The sequence below is a fragment of the Excalfactoria chinensis genome, chromosome 5 (assembly GCF_039878825.1).
Source record: "Excalfactoria chinensis isolate bCotChi1 chromosome 5, bCotChi1.hap2, whole genome shotgun sequence".
In the NCBI taxonomy this organism is placed as follows: domain Eukaryota; kingdom Metazoa; phylum Chordata; class Aves; order Galliformes; family Phasianidae; genus Excalfactoria; species Excalfactoria chinensis.
In genome coordinates, this window is record NC_092829.1 from 7,047,164 (window position 1) to 7,061,417 (window position 14,254).

A 14,254-nucleotide genomic window follows, 5' to 3' on the forward strand; every position below is an offset into this window, starting at 1 on the left:
AAACAAGGCACTACACAAGTTTGCTGAGCAGCCCCATTCAGGCAGGAGTGGAGGCCAGCAGGGACACTTGCCTTAATGTCATGATGCAGTTGCAGAGAACAAAATGATTCTCTTTCCCCAGCATGTGTATGCATAGCAGAGAAATCCTGTAAGGGGGGGGGGAATTACTATGGTAATGACCACATAGCTGCTGCATGCTTATGCAGATTGATGACCAGTGAGCCAAATCCTGCCATCCTTAAGTCAGTGAGGCTCTGCCAGCTCGTGAACCTCTTAAAAACTGCAATCCCACTCCAAAGAAGTGAAAATATTTCAGAGGAAAACAGGAATAAGGCCCGTTCTTCTTACACACAGGGATGCTGTTTGTAACAAGTCAGGATTGATTTCTCCAGCCGTGCAGTGGGTATGGGGAAATAACCCCTGGCCCCTGGAAACGGCCATAGCTTACACTGGGTTGAATAACACTCATCCAAGTGTGTTGGGATCAGTAGGGTTAAACCAGTGCAGTAGAAGGGAGCAGAAAACTGTCATCTTGCCCCTTCCCTTTCCCAGTAGTGTCTAGCCAAGCTGGCAGGGAAGATAAAGTTCTCTCTTCCTTCCACTTAGCTGGTGCTGGGGAGGGACTCACGCCCTGGAGAAAAGGAGACATGGCATCAGTCGTGGCTTCTTGGCTTAAATGAAAGGAAATTTTGACAAGCATAAAAATGTTATTTTCTCATGAAAAGCCTCTGCTTTGCTCTGCGAATAGGGATGCTTCTCGAGAAAGAAAAAGAATAGGGAAAAGAAAAAGAGCCGTCTCGGTCTGGTGCCAGTTTATAATAATTCACAGTATTGCCCATTTCTCACTGCATAATGATCTCCAGCACAGGAAAAGATGAACTCTTATTTCTGGTTTCACATTTTAAATATCAAAATAATTGGGCTGAGGAAAGGTCAGCTCTCCCTCACTGCTGTTAGCCACCCTCCTTCTCCCGGCTCCTGTGAAAGCTTTTAGCACCTCCTAAGGACTTGTGGCACTGCGGGGCCATAGGAACCACAGCCGAGGGAAGGGATCGATGCATGCAGCCATTGCTCTGAGCATATCAAAGAAATGCTTTGCCCTGCTGGGTTGAAATCATGGTGTGTCCTGAAGGGTAACAGGGAAGTTCCTCCTTCATGAGGCTCTCCAACAGAGGGTGGTGGGCATGGAACAGGCTGTCCACAGCAATGGGCATGGCCCCAAGCTCCTGGAGTTCGTGAAGCACTGGGGACACCACTGTCAGACACAGGGTTTGGGTGCTGGTGTGCAGCCAGGAGCTGGACTCAATGATCTTTGTGGGTCACTTCCAGCTCAGAATATTCTATGATCCTCAGATTCTATGATTCACAGCTCCAACCCCTGCACTGCCTAGGGCCAAATTCAGGGCTCAACAAAGCATCTGTAGATCAGTCTTAGAAAGAACCTGCCCTTTTCCAGCATTTATAGTGCACGTTTGTTTTTTTGTGTGCACACACATGGAGCATGCACATGCTTTCTCTGATAGTTGATTTTCTTGGTGGTAAACAGCAAATCTATGTCACCAGAGAGGGTTGAGGTGAGATTAGCTGTAGGAGCTGAGATTTCTTGCTCTCTGAGTGGTGCATGTGTTGTCAGGTTGCTGTGTCTTTATTTCTAAGTGAGTCATATTATACAAATCAATTGCTAATTCAATTAATCATGAAAAACATGCAAAAGAACATCTCCAGGAGCTGATTTAGAGTATGTTATGTACGGGTGATTGAGCAAAGAAAGTTAATCTGGGTCAGAAGACTTTGATTTTTAATTCCTAATGTCACAGATTTCCATTCTTTTGAACTCAGATCTGACTTACTTACACTTTATTTTTCTGAGGGTGCAGCTTTATAGCTCCATTGACATTGGCATGTGTGGTCATGCATACTGAGCCTGTTCTCTTATGCTTGACGAACAAGAGCTTTTATGGATGCAGAGATCAATACAAGCTTAAGATCTATAAAGGGCTGCCTGGCAGTGTTCATATGCAGGACACCTCTCATTGCATTTATCTACAAAGTTGTTTACAGGAGGTGAGATTATGATTTTATTGCATTATTTTTTTGTTCTTCTCCATTCTCTGGGGAAAGAAAACAAAAAAACACAGATGAAAAACAAGAAAAATAGTTTTCTTGTACAAAAGAGATATAATATGAACATGAAGTGACTAAGATCCAGTGTGGGGAAAAACTCACAGATTCATTCCAGAGTCCCAGCCAGGACCTCTCTAGGATATCAGAACCTCTTTGTATGGGAACTGTTGAGTCACGGCCTGAACCATTGATTGAGCACCTGGGGAAAAGACCCGGTCAGCTATGGGAGTACAGGTGAAAGTAATTCAGCTGTGCATCCAGAAGGGGTGGAGCCTGGCTGCACCTCTCTTAGACCACATTTAAAGGCTGACTGCTGGTAGGGAAGAATCTTTTCTTGGAGATTTCTTCTTGGTGAGGCTTTTCCCTGTGAATTTGGAATCTTCTGCTATTGGTGAGCAATCTTTTTTCCTTATTTTATAGCACCTTTCTATTGTGCTGGTGCTTCTATCATCACATCTCTGCTGTATTGCCTTTCCTATTGTATTGATCTGTCCAGTTGCTACACTCTTCCATGTAAATGGAACATGCACGTGGATGCACCAAGGTAGGTTGAAAGGTGCAAGAGGCTTCTGGTTATCACTGAAACTATGGGTAATTATAGTCTCTACTTGCCTTGGCCATGCACTGATGCCTGGCGCATAGGAGAGCTCTAGAAAGAATGATACTGAGGCCTTGTCCCTCCTGTATCAGCTGCTGGTTTCTGAGGCCCTGCTGTAGGCTGGGGCACATCAGTTCAGCTGAGATGTGGTCACCTTGGTCAGGTATTAAGTGTCGCACCTCAGTCATCAATTGTGGGCATGGCGCATCCATGCCTTAACATGCTTTTTGGTCTTAGAGAGCACGGTAACATGGGCTATGGATGGCAGCTTCAAGACTTTATCCCATTTAGGATCATGCACCCTTTAGTTTGTTTCAAATAAAAAGCCCAGAATCACGGAATTAGAGAGTGATTCAAGTTGGTGGTGACCTCACGAAGTTTCTAGTCCAAAGTCCTGCTCAAAGCAGGCTCAGCTGTGTGGAAAAATATCTCCTACCTGTGTCTGAATAACTAAGAAAATATCAGGTGCTCCAAACCTGGCTAGGCTGTTTTATTTTCCAGGAATTTTTTGATGAGTTGCACAGAGATTTGGCCATCCTGGGAAGAAAGTTATTAATTCCAGATAAGGAGAAATCCCTAAAGGACACAGGCTACCTCTGTGACTTTGAAGAAGGTCAGCAGCAGAGGAGCTGTGCATGGGGAGGTTTTTAGTTTCAGAATGAGATTTTCCTCCAGCATAATTGAATATACGCTTAATGCAGGGAGAGGGAAATAAATGTCTTAGGGAGGCAAGTGCAGCATTATCAACACTTCATAGAGCAGAACTACTCAGGGAACATAAGCAGGTAATGCAGGTAATAGTGATGGATTCTCTTATCACTCACCCAGGTAGAAATGGCCAGGATCCTATGCTGCTGAGAGCCATGGAAGCACTTAGGCAGATAATCAGAACACAAAGCACAAAGATGACCCCACAAGAAGCACATTAGCTGCTAACAAGCCTTGCTATGCTTTGCAGCCATGCAGCATCCTCAGCAGGCATTTTATAGGCAAAATGTTTTCTCCAGTACTCAATCCCTGCCACCCAAGTGAGCAGGGAAGGTCTGGATCAAATTCCCTTTCCCACTGGTTGAACAGCACTGCTCTCATTACATCTTGGATCAGGCTCTTCTTCCTTGTAGCACATATTCCAAGGGCAGCAACTATCCTGATCCTCTGAACCCACTGGATGCATCAGAAGTTTCAGTCAAAGACTAGATGATGTTTACTGGTTAAATGGAGATTGCTAAAGACAGAACTTGAGGAGACATTAGGAAGGGAGTCCATCTCCCTGTTCCAAGCCATTGGAAGTACATCATTTTCTGGTTAAAGCATTAGCAAGCTTCTTGAGTCCATAAAATTGATTGGTAAGACAATTAACCTAGCTGCCCCTTGAGAGCCTATAAACCCAGATGATGTGAGAAGCCAAGTGTAGAGGAAGGCAAGCCTCAAGCTGTACAGGAATTTTCATCTTCTGCCTTTATATTGCTGCAATGGACTGAATGGATTGCTGTGCTGTTTTCCCCCAGCCCAGTGCAAAAGCTTTAGTGGTTGTTTGTCTGAAGTGCTTTACTCACAGGAGGTTTGAAGAGGTGAGTGTGTTTCTCTGTCAACCAGCCTCTACTTCCAGCAGCAGTTAATTCATTCCAGGTGATTTATTTTGTAGTTATCTCTCATTTTTGTTCACTGATGTGACAAAGATGGTTCTTTCTAGATACCTGGGAAGATGAAACTACTTCATAACCTGAAAAAATGTCTATAATATCTCCTGAGTGGAATTGGTGATCTCACCTAATGCCCAGTTAAGTTGATAGCATCTTTTTGGCATGTCAGATTAGCTCTGTAGTTTGGCCCATGGTTGTAATTTATAGCTGCCTCTCCAGCTGGCAAATCTGCTGTTTCTCCTCAGCATCCTTTCCTAACAGTGGTAGAGATAGGTTGCATATACACATTTTCTGCTTACAGGGCTTCATTTCTTTCAGTTACAAAGCTCCTGTGATCAGCTTGGAGTCTCCCAAATCCCACCTGTTTTACTTTGAATGAATGGATTAGGAGGAGGGGCTTAACATCCAGCTTTATGTAGCTGGAGTTTGCTCTACTGCAGTGGGTTATAAAGTTCTCAGCTCTCAACTTTCCCTCCTCTCTTCCCATCCTCCCCCTGGCTGCTCTGCCTGCAGTGTGCAGGGCTCTCCACCCTATGGTCTCTGACTATTGAAGCAGTGATTGTTATTTGGGCTCCATTGTATTTTGTTAGCTTGCGTGCTGGTATGCGTTGTGCACCGATTCTGCAGGATAGTTAAATGTTAATATCCAGATGCTGAATAGGTGTGGTCTTGGTGGCAGTTTCCTCTCAGGCTGCAGTGTCACCACACTTTGCTCTCATTCTGCTGATGGCCAAAAATCAAACCTCTTTCATTTTCCCAGCCTCTTTCCCACATCTCAGCACTCCTTATAGTGGCAAATACCTCCTTCAGCTTCCTGGAGTGGGGGATAATTCTCCCACAATAGGCATTGATCTCTCATTAGACTCCATCCTGTTAGTTAAAAGCCGTTTTTACTCAGGCAATCCAGAACTCATTTCCAACCTTAAAAGGTTACACTGTTGGATACTCACCCAGGGTATAATTTTTAACTGCTCTGTTTACTGAATCTACAAAAGCAGTTATTGGAAGTGTTTGTATACAGTAATTTCTTCATAGGCTCCCACTAGCAGGAACGCATGATCCAGGCGGTGCTGACTGTGGTCAAGATTTCCTCTGTTCATAGGATACAATATTATCCCATTTCACATAAAGTTCTTCCATGCCATGGTGGCCAAATGTGGTGACTTGGTTAGAATTGCATAGGGCAGACCAGGGCAAGGTTTTGTCCTATGTTCCTTGCTCTGCAAGCCCTTGCCCTGAATGCAGCCAGAGCTCCAACTCAAGTCTGCATGTGTTTCTTACGGAGGTACTGCTGTTTAAATGTAGATTATTGAGCTTGTAGAAGAAGCTAACAGGGACACAGGTAGGGAGCTAGGGGCTGTATGGTGCATGAAGTCAAGCTGGATTTGCACATCTGGTGGCAGGGTGGTTTAAGCAGGCACAGCCTGTGCTGCTCTTCTCCCTCCTGCTCTGTGCCATCTTCACTCTGTGCAGCTGTGTCCAGACCCAGGGCCAGGAAATGCTGAGCCTTCAAATTAGCTCAGCAAAAGGGAGAAATGTCATCTTAGACTTGGTCCGGGCTCTCTTTCTATGCCAATCTAAGTGTGTGAGCAAGAGCTGGGCCACATCCTGCAGCATCTCCAAAAAGATTCTTTTATTAAAGTGGGCCCTGAGCCAGGGGTAAAGGAAATCTTGGCTGGAAATTTTTACATAGGCCCAATGTCAGTATGCAAGTTTGACTCCACAGTCTCAGTGGACTGTGATGACTGATAATAGATAAGAATCTTTTCCTTTTATCTTAATCAAGTGACAAAGAACTTTTCTTACCATATTTTACCCTACTTCTTTTCTTACCACATTTTACCCTATTCTGCTATTTCATTGTGTTTTTTTTTAACAACGCCGGCTTCTTCACTTCAAGAATTGGTCTTCTGAAAGGCCTCTTATCCTGAAGCATCTCTGGATAGTGCCCATTATTAATTTCCAGCTGATGATTGTTGCAGTAGCTGTCCCTGACTCCCTTCACCACTTATGGCATTTCTCCTTCAAGCTAATAATAGGCAGCAAAAGGCAAGGAGGTACCCACAGAGTGGCTCTATAACACAATTGTGCATGCCAGGCACATTTGATATAATGCATATCAGGGCAGCTCCGGTCTCTCCCTTTTCCCTAGGGTACTATGATGGGTTCTTTAATGTATTAGTTTTACCCAATAGAATGGCTCGGGATACATTCTCCAAAGTGTGGATTTTGCAATTTTGATTGACATGTGACACTCCGTTATAAAGAGGGAACAGCCTTCCTTGCGAGGAATATCATCAGCAGAGTTCCCAAAATAGACAATGCTGGGACCTCTGAAACATCTTCTTTCCTTTTATATCCTCAGGCACCAGGGGCAGCCTCTGCCCAGTTGGCTGATCACTTTCAAGCTAAAAATATCCCATCTCAACAGAAGCTCTCACTGCAGATGCTGCAAGAAAGTGGCAGCTGCATTTGTCGATTCTCCATGGGAAATCTCCTTGGCAAGGTCTTGCTAATGACTGAGGATGCCATGCAATGTTTATCTCCAGGGATGACAGGGAGGGAGAGCAAGCGGGCAGAGATGGCTGCCCACAGTCATGGAAGCTTCCAGTTTGTCCTCTCAGTCCAGCAGCTGAAGCAAGGAGGTGGAAAATGAAGAGGAGAAAATACTCCTTTGGCTATTATTAGCGCAAACAAGGAATTAAGGGATACACATGAGATTGTCTATGATTCTGCCATCTCTACAAATGGTTTTGTTGCTGACTGAGCAAGGAGAACTTTGAATGTGCTGTGGTGACCTCTTCAAGGAGAGTCAAAGTATGACCTAAACAGGAAGGACTCTTCTTCTCCCAGTCTTGACCAAGTCCCACAGACATATCACTGATATTCCCCAGTAGGTAGAAATCCCTATAAATGCTGTTTCTCTTCTGACCTGATGAGGAGAAGAAAATGGAGAGATTTTTCAAACATTAGTTGTTGGAATGAAGAAGAGTGGACAAGTGGAATGGAGAGGACCTTGATAGTGTAGGTGCAATTAGCATCAAACTGTGATTTTACTGGTTTCTTCATCAGAGTCCCCACTTGCTTTTAGTGAGAACTATTGGTGATGGATGGTTGGACTAGGTGAATTTGAGAGTCTTTTCCAACCTTGACTGATTCTATGCTAGTTAGTACAGAAATACGCTGAAAGCCCTGGAGTCAACGCTAGTATTTTCCTAAGAAAGTTGTTCAGAATGATGGGGGGGATAATGTTCATGTCTTTATTATGGTTTTGAAGTGATCGCTAGAATGTGATAATTTCATTTCATGCAATAGTTTCAAAACTTAACATATTCTTTTCAGCTTGGTTTGTAAGGCTACTCTTCACGGTGGAAGTCTTTCAGCCACACATTCTTTTCACTCTTATCTTTCCTTCTTCCTCTCTTCCCTTACTTGCCCTGCTCATTGCACTGACAATCCTGAGAGGCTGTTTTGCAGAGGGAGAGGAATGGAAACAGATGTACAAGATCATACAGACAGTTCAGAGCTTGGATAGAAGTGGATCCAGATCTGGGCTCCCATTCCAATGTCCTTGGCTATAATTTTCCCATCTGTTTAAGCCGGTCTAAATCCACACTGATATAGAAAGGAATGGGTTTGTATTCCCCTGTTTCAAGCAGTATCCTCCTTTCTGCCAGCACTAGCATTCAGTGGGGCAGGCAAGAGTGCCAGGATGCTGCTTTGGCTGGAAACAAATTCTTTGCAGTTAATCACATTAAACATATCTTTCAAAACCAACCCAACTGAATCCAGCAGCCTCAAAGCGTGCAATTAATGGATAGCCACAGTACTAAGATGAGAGTTTGGGACATGCTTTTGGGATATGGATCATTTGGAGTTAGCTATAGTTATTAGAAGACCTTGCTGTGTGTGTTAACCTCTCCGTATGAGTTTTGTGTTGGGAGCTTAGCAAGAGGGAAAGAACAGAATGGATTGCAATGTGCAGTAGTTGCTGCTGAAGTCCCTGTTGCCTTGGAGGTACTCAGGAGGGCATTAACAAACCTGCATTGCTTCTTAAGCATAGATGGAGGAAGGCTAGTGGGAGTTTCCACTCAGCAGCTCCAATCTCTACTCCTGACTGAAGTGCAGACACCCTGAGTCATGTGCCTTGCCCTGATTCTTACTTATCTGCTTAGATGTCATTAGTGAGGATTAGGACTCATCAGCAGGAAAGCTTTGTCCCTGTTTCTACTGTTTTGTTTTTATCTCATGGCCAATCTGTGACATGTCCTAATGAATGTTTGAATAAATCCAAAGAATCTTATGGGAAATAATAAATCTGTCTGAATCTGAGGTTGTCTGTCAGTGCCTGGGTTGAGCTTCAGTAGGGGTGTGCTGGGACAGCCATGGGGATATGCCATATGGAAGTGGCCTGTTCCTCAACAGGGGTGATTTTATGTTGCTCCAGAGGGCTCTACTGGTGTCAGATTTTGGGGTGTTTGGCCTGATGCTGGTAACAGATTTCCCCAAAGGAGCTCGAGTACTCTCTACTAAAAGGAAAGGACTGATACTAAGCATCACAGGAACTGATGCTGCCTCCTAATTAACTTGCATCTTTTCCTAGCTCTTTCTTCTGCTTCCTCTTCTTTAGCACCTTCTGCTAATACAGAGACTGTCTGCATGCAGGAGGAAAACAAACCTGCCAACGCCACGCGAGGCCCCTCAGGATTTCCCACTTTGTCAAAAGCTGCCTAGTTGCAGGTGGGAACAGCATGTTAGCAACAGCTGCATGGCCGCTCTGCTCATCCCTGCGGATGACTTTGAAAGCAGTGTTTCCACATGGAAAAAAAAAAAGGAACAAATGGAAACCACATGACTGGGTTAGCAGGGATGTCAGACAGGGAAACAGAGCTCCTCCTAAGGCTATCTGCAAGAGTCTGCTTCTTTTCTCTCCCGCTTCTCCCTTGGACTTGTTAAATTGGAGTCTGGGTAGGGCCAGGATGCAGATGCTGCATCCACCCAAAGGCTTTTCCATTACAAAGAGTGAACAGGAAGGGTTTGTCTGGCTTTGAACATGTGCTGGAACAGGGTAGCTTTCTCTGCTTGCTGTGAGCAGGCACTTCACCACACCACCACCTGAAGCTCTCCAGGTGACAGCAATAAGGGATGTGGTTGGCTTGAGTCAACAGGTTGAAGGTGTTCCTCTGGGGGACCCCAGGCAGGGAGCCCAGAGGAGACAAACTTGGAGAAAGACATCATCATGGAGGAAAGGGCATCATGCTGCCTTCTTGTTTCCAAGACACTAGCATAACAAGAAAGAAGGAACAAGAGATTGGATGGGCTTTTGTGAGTCATGTTGCCAGTATGATCATCCCTTACACCAAAATAGCTGGTTAAAAATAGATGAGATATTCTGTGTTGGCTTATTTGGGATCCTGCTCTTGGGTTTAGTCAATACTGACATCTTATCTCTGTGGTTGGTTGACAGTGCCTTTACTGGAAAATGGAAGACTGGAAGATCTCATATCAAACAATATTTATTGGCAGCACACTAAAAGGGTTAAATTGGTATTTCAGCAATGGGCTCAGAGCTGAGAGCCCTGACAGGGACGTGAAGAGAATCTTTGGTCACTGAATGGTTCCTATTGCTCTTATATGGCTGAAGTGGCACAATCATGAAATCCAACAGTGAGCACTGAAGATAGATGTAAGATAAATGCTGTTCTGACCACAGCATTGGTCAAGAGCCATGATTTCTTTTCCAGCAGAATAGAGCAGGCTGAAGTGATGAACGCTTCCTCTCCCAGCACAGCTGATTTGATGTCTTCCAACCCACAGGTCGCTGTGGTTTCATTTAGATTTGCAATCTCTGCTCCAGGACTTTACCCTAGTTGTAACTTCAGCACAGATGTGTCACATGAAGTGCCTGGGCAGAGCAGAAACTCCAGGCTATCACTGGCATCCATGGCCAAAATAACCTTGGGTAAGTAACGTAGGAAAGCCAACAGCTAAGCTGTCTTATCCTTGAACAGCTACAGAGATCCAATAATTGTTTTATCAAATTCTTCTCCAGAGAGAAGACAAAATGAGAGAGAGAGAGAAAGAAGTCATTTATGTTACGTCCAGACTAGTACAGGAGCACAGATATTGTACAGTACACTATTAATTGTGGGATTCTATTTTTGACCATATAATATTGACCAACCACCAGATAACCAGATATTGTAAGTCTGATAAATGTCACCACAGCTTGGAATAATTGGCTGGAAAATTCAAAATGGGGTATCTGTCAGGAAAAGAAGACAAACCACAGCTCAGACTATTTTATTCATACCTGGGAATAGACAGGCCAGAAGGTTTGTGGGAGGCTGAGCTAAATGACAAAGAAAAGAGATGGGAGAGGAGAGCTATACTACACAGCCTGTCTGATGACTTTGGGCCAGTTCAGCACAGCCCAAGGCTGAGTTTGTTTTGGTAACAAAACCATAGGTTTTATTCCTAACAAAGGTTGCTGCATTTGCAGGGAGAGCTCTGAGTCATGCAGGCTGCCTCAGCTAGAGCTGTGCTGCTGGGTGTGGAGGCAGTGGGGTTATGGAGATTTATCTTCTTCAGTTGTTTCAAGGGGGAAAGATGCAGACGTAGAAGCTCCCAGTGGCTGGTCTATGAGTGGGATGATGCTATGGGAACAAGAGCATTGCTTAAGGGCTGAGAATGTGCTCTGCCACACAGAGGGAATTGGTTTGACCCTTCTTGGAAGAAAGCTTGTAAACTGAATCAGGAGTCCCACCAAGACCATACTGATTCTGTAAGAAACATTGTCTTGGAAAGACATTAGATTAGAAAGTAGCCCTGCAAAGAGGGGCAGGGACAGCACACACAAACCGGTCCCCTGAGTGAGGAGTCTCTGCCATCCGTGAACAGTCTCTGTACATCAGTGCTGCAGTCTAGGAGAGTATACATGCTGCCTCCTGGGATATGTGGGCAGAAATCAGACCACTAATTGATACAGCCTGTGAGCTCAACATTGGAAGTGCTAATGTGTCTAGACTGCTGCAGTCCTTGGGCTCAAAATAGTGTCAGGAGACGCAGAAGAGTCACTTGATCATCACAGAGCTGAGGAAATGGAGGAAAAGATAGAGGAAATTGTTTTATTTCTCTTGGAAGATTGGAAAGGTTAAGGAGCTCTGTGTGGTTATTAGTCCACGCAGGTGTACAGGAGACATGTCAGAAGTGGTGGTATCAAGAGATAACTGGGATCTGGAGAAGGAATGGTCCCTAAATGAGTGTGGAGCGTCTGTGCAGATCCCTTCAAAGTCTTCCTGATAAATTGTGCTGTCCCAGAAATAGGAAATCCAGCAGGTCTGTTCTCAGGGAATTTGTGGAGTCTCCATCCTTGGAGATGTTCAAGAAACATGGAGATGTGGCACTGAGTGACGTGGCTCAGTAGACATGGTGAGTATTGCTTAGGGGTTGGACTAGATGATCTAGTGTTCTCTGCCGACCTTAGTGATTCTATGATTCAGTGTAAGCAATGATAGGACCAGAATCCACATGAGAGCAAAGCCTCAGCTCTCAGCAGTGTCATCTCTTTAGAGACAGCAGAGTACGTAGGACTTTATTCATTAAAAAACCAACAAACAAACAGCCCAATCTAGGCAGATAGCTCTATCAGGAGGATGGCATTGATCTTGTTTTTCCTGTTTTTTACAAAGTAGTTCCATTGCTCGCACAGAAGCAATCTTTTAGATTCCCATAAAGCCAGACAGATAATCAGTTTACCATCAATGTGATGGAAAGCTTATATACTTTCTCACGGAACTTCTCCACGCCCTGTGCAGACCTCCTTATTAATGCTGATATTAGCCATATGGGACAAGTGGCTTCTAAATACCAGCTGAAAGTCATATCATTGCCCTACAGCTCTTCATTAAGGCAGATGAGCCAGGTTTGACCTGATAAACTGAGCTATGTGATTATTGTCTGCAGGAACTGATGAAGGGCTTCTTTGCTTCTCTTGCTTAAAAATGTCTTTGTGTGCTTTCTCTTTGAGAAGGTATCAGGCGTGATGGTCTCTTTAGTCGTGAAGAGTATTCCTGGCTTCTAATTGTACCATGGGGCCACCAGCATTTCTATGAGAGCACAGGAGTGCTCCTGATGTGTGTGTCAGTACTGACACATCTGTGAACTTTGAATTCATTGTCTACCTTTTTATTTTTCTCTCCTTTGCAACTTAGACAGCAGTTTGAAAGCCATTAGCTACCTCATCATTCAAATATCCTCCAAGCTCAAGAACAAAGTGCTTGACTTTTGTTGAATTAAAGTTGTTTCACAGATCCAAACGTTCCGAACATTTGCTTTGTATTATTCCCACTCTCCCCACACATTCCTCTTTACAGGTCCAATTTTAGCAGCTCTGACCTTGGGAACCTTTCCTCAGTTACAAGTGTCAGCATCTAGTCTGTCTTAGAAACGCAATGAAATCTCATCTGTCTTCCACGCCAAGCATCGTAAAGTGCACTGATGCTTTCTGTTATTCCTCCTACCAGGCAACCGCACATTGTCTGCATTTATGGCTATGAAGAGGGAGGATGACGTGACAAAAAGCTTGTGAACACTTTCTGCAGGCTGGATGGGAAGTGCAGCTGAGGATTTTGCGCAAGCATCAATAGTGCAGAGCCGTCTGTCTCTCTTTTGGAGACAAAAGTGAGGATTAAAATATTTTTTTGTTGTTTTTCTTGGGAAGAAAAGTAAATCTTTTTAACTCTCTGCCAACCCTCCAATTCAGGAAGCTTTAAGAGGCTCCAAAAAGAAGCAAAGGCAAGTTTAGAGATGTTTAACAGCTACTGTTAGCAATTGTAAGCTGCCAAAGATTGATATTCTTTCCACCAGACAGGTTGGGTATAATGAAAACACAGGGTAATAAGATAGGAAACTGTTAACCAGTCAGTACAAACTGTTAGCTAAATCAATAAATTACAGACTTGGGAACTTCTGTGGGCTGAATTATTGCTGAATTACTTCTCTGGAGAACCACCTCCAATTTTAAAGTTCATTTACTTTAACAAGATATTGGGAAGGAGTCTGCAAGGAGAATGGAGATTTAGTTCACATATAACAGAAGGAAGTTAAAAGTGAGAAAAAGCCTTGGGGGCACTGGAAATGCTGAGCAGTTTATACCTTTCCTGTGCAATCCCCAGTGTGAGTGCAGAAGTCGCAACTTGCAGGAGTGATTTCTGATTTTGGGATACTCATAGAAAATATCCTGTGAGATCGCATTGTCAGAAAGCATCGCATAAAGCTTCTGAAAGGTAGGCTGCCACAAGAAGGGTCACAGTGAACATTCAGTGTCATCAGTCATGTCCATGACCTTGGCCTTGCTGTTGCCTCTGAGCACGAGAGCGCTTCAAATTCCCCACCTGCACTCCAGCTGGAGGGTTATAGAATGAAAAGAACTGTAGTGGATGAAACAGTTCTTTTGGTTGTTTTTTTTTTTTGTTTTTTTTTTTTTTTCTAACTTGATTTTAATTACACAGCATGTCATAAACTTTAGAAAATGTATTTAGATTAAGAAAAAAAACACGTATGGTGCGGAGGAGCATGGAAAGGGGGAAATGGATGCTTGAGCTTACTAAGGGACAAAAGAAAGTTGCTCCAAGTGATGAACAGATGTGAAAATGCCAATAATACGCACTTGTGGAACAAAGGGGTCATCCAGATGGAGAATATTCTCTTGCTGCAGTAGCTTATTCCTGTAATCCTGATGTGAAGTTTTGATTGCATATTAATACAATGCCAGTGAGGCCTTCATTGCTTGTGGTGCTGATGTAAGATGAAGTGACTTACTCAAAGTCATGGCAAATCTGTGGCCAATGATGTTTCCTTATTTGGAGGGCAGTGAGGCCCTGGCATT

The 14,254-nt window shown here is 44.0% G+C and overlaps 1 long non-coding RNA gene across 1 annotated transcript; it reads left to right on the plus strand.

Annotated features, from left to right (window-relative positions):
• The first annotated feature begins 2,465 nt into the window (after window positions 1-2,465).
• LOC140253483 (uncharacterized) lies at window positions 2,466-13,188 on the plus strand. The gene is made up of 3 exons (XR_011903865.1): window positions 2,466-2,515; window positions 10,183-10,327; window positions 12,891-13,188. It is a non-coding gene; the product is annotated as an uncharacterized lncRNA (long non-coding RNA).
• Window positions 13,189-14,254: the final 1,066 nt, after the last annotated feature.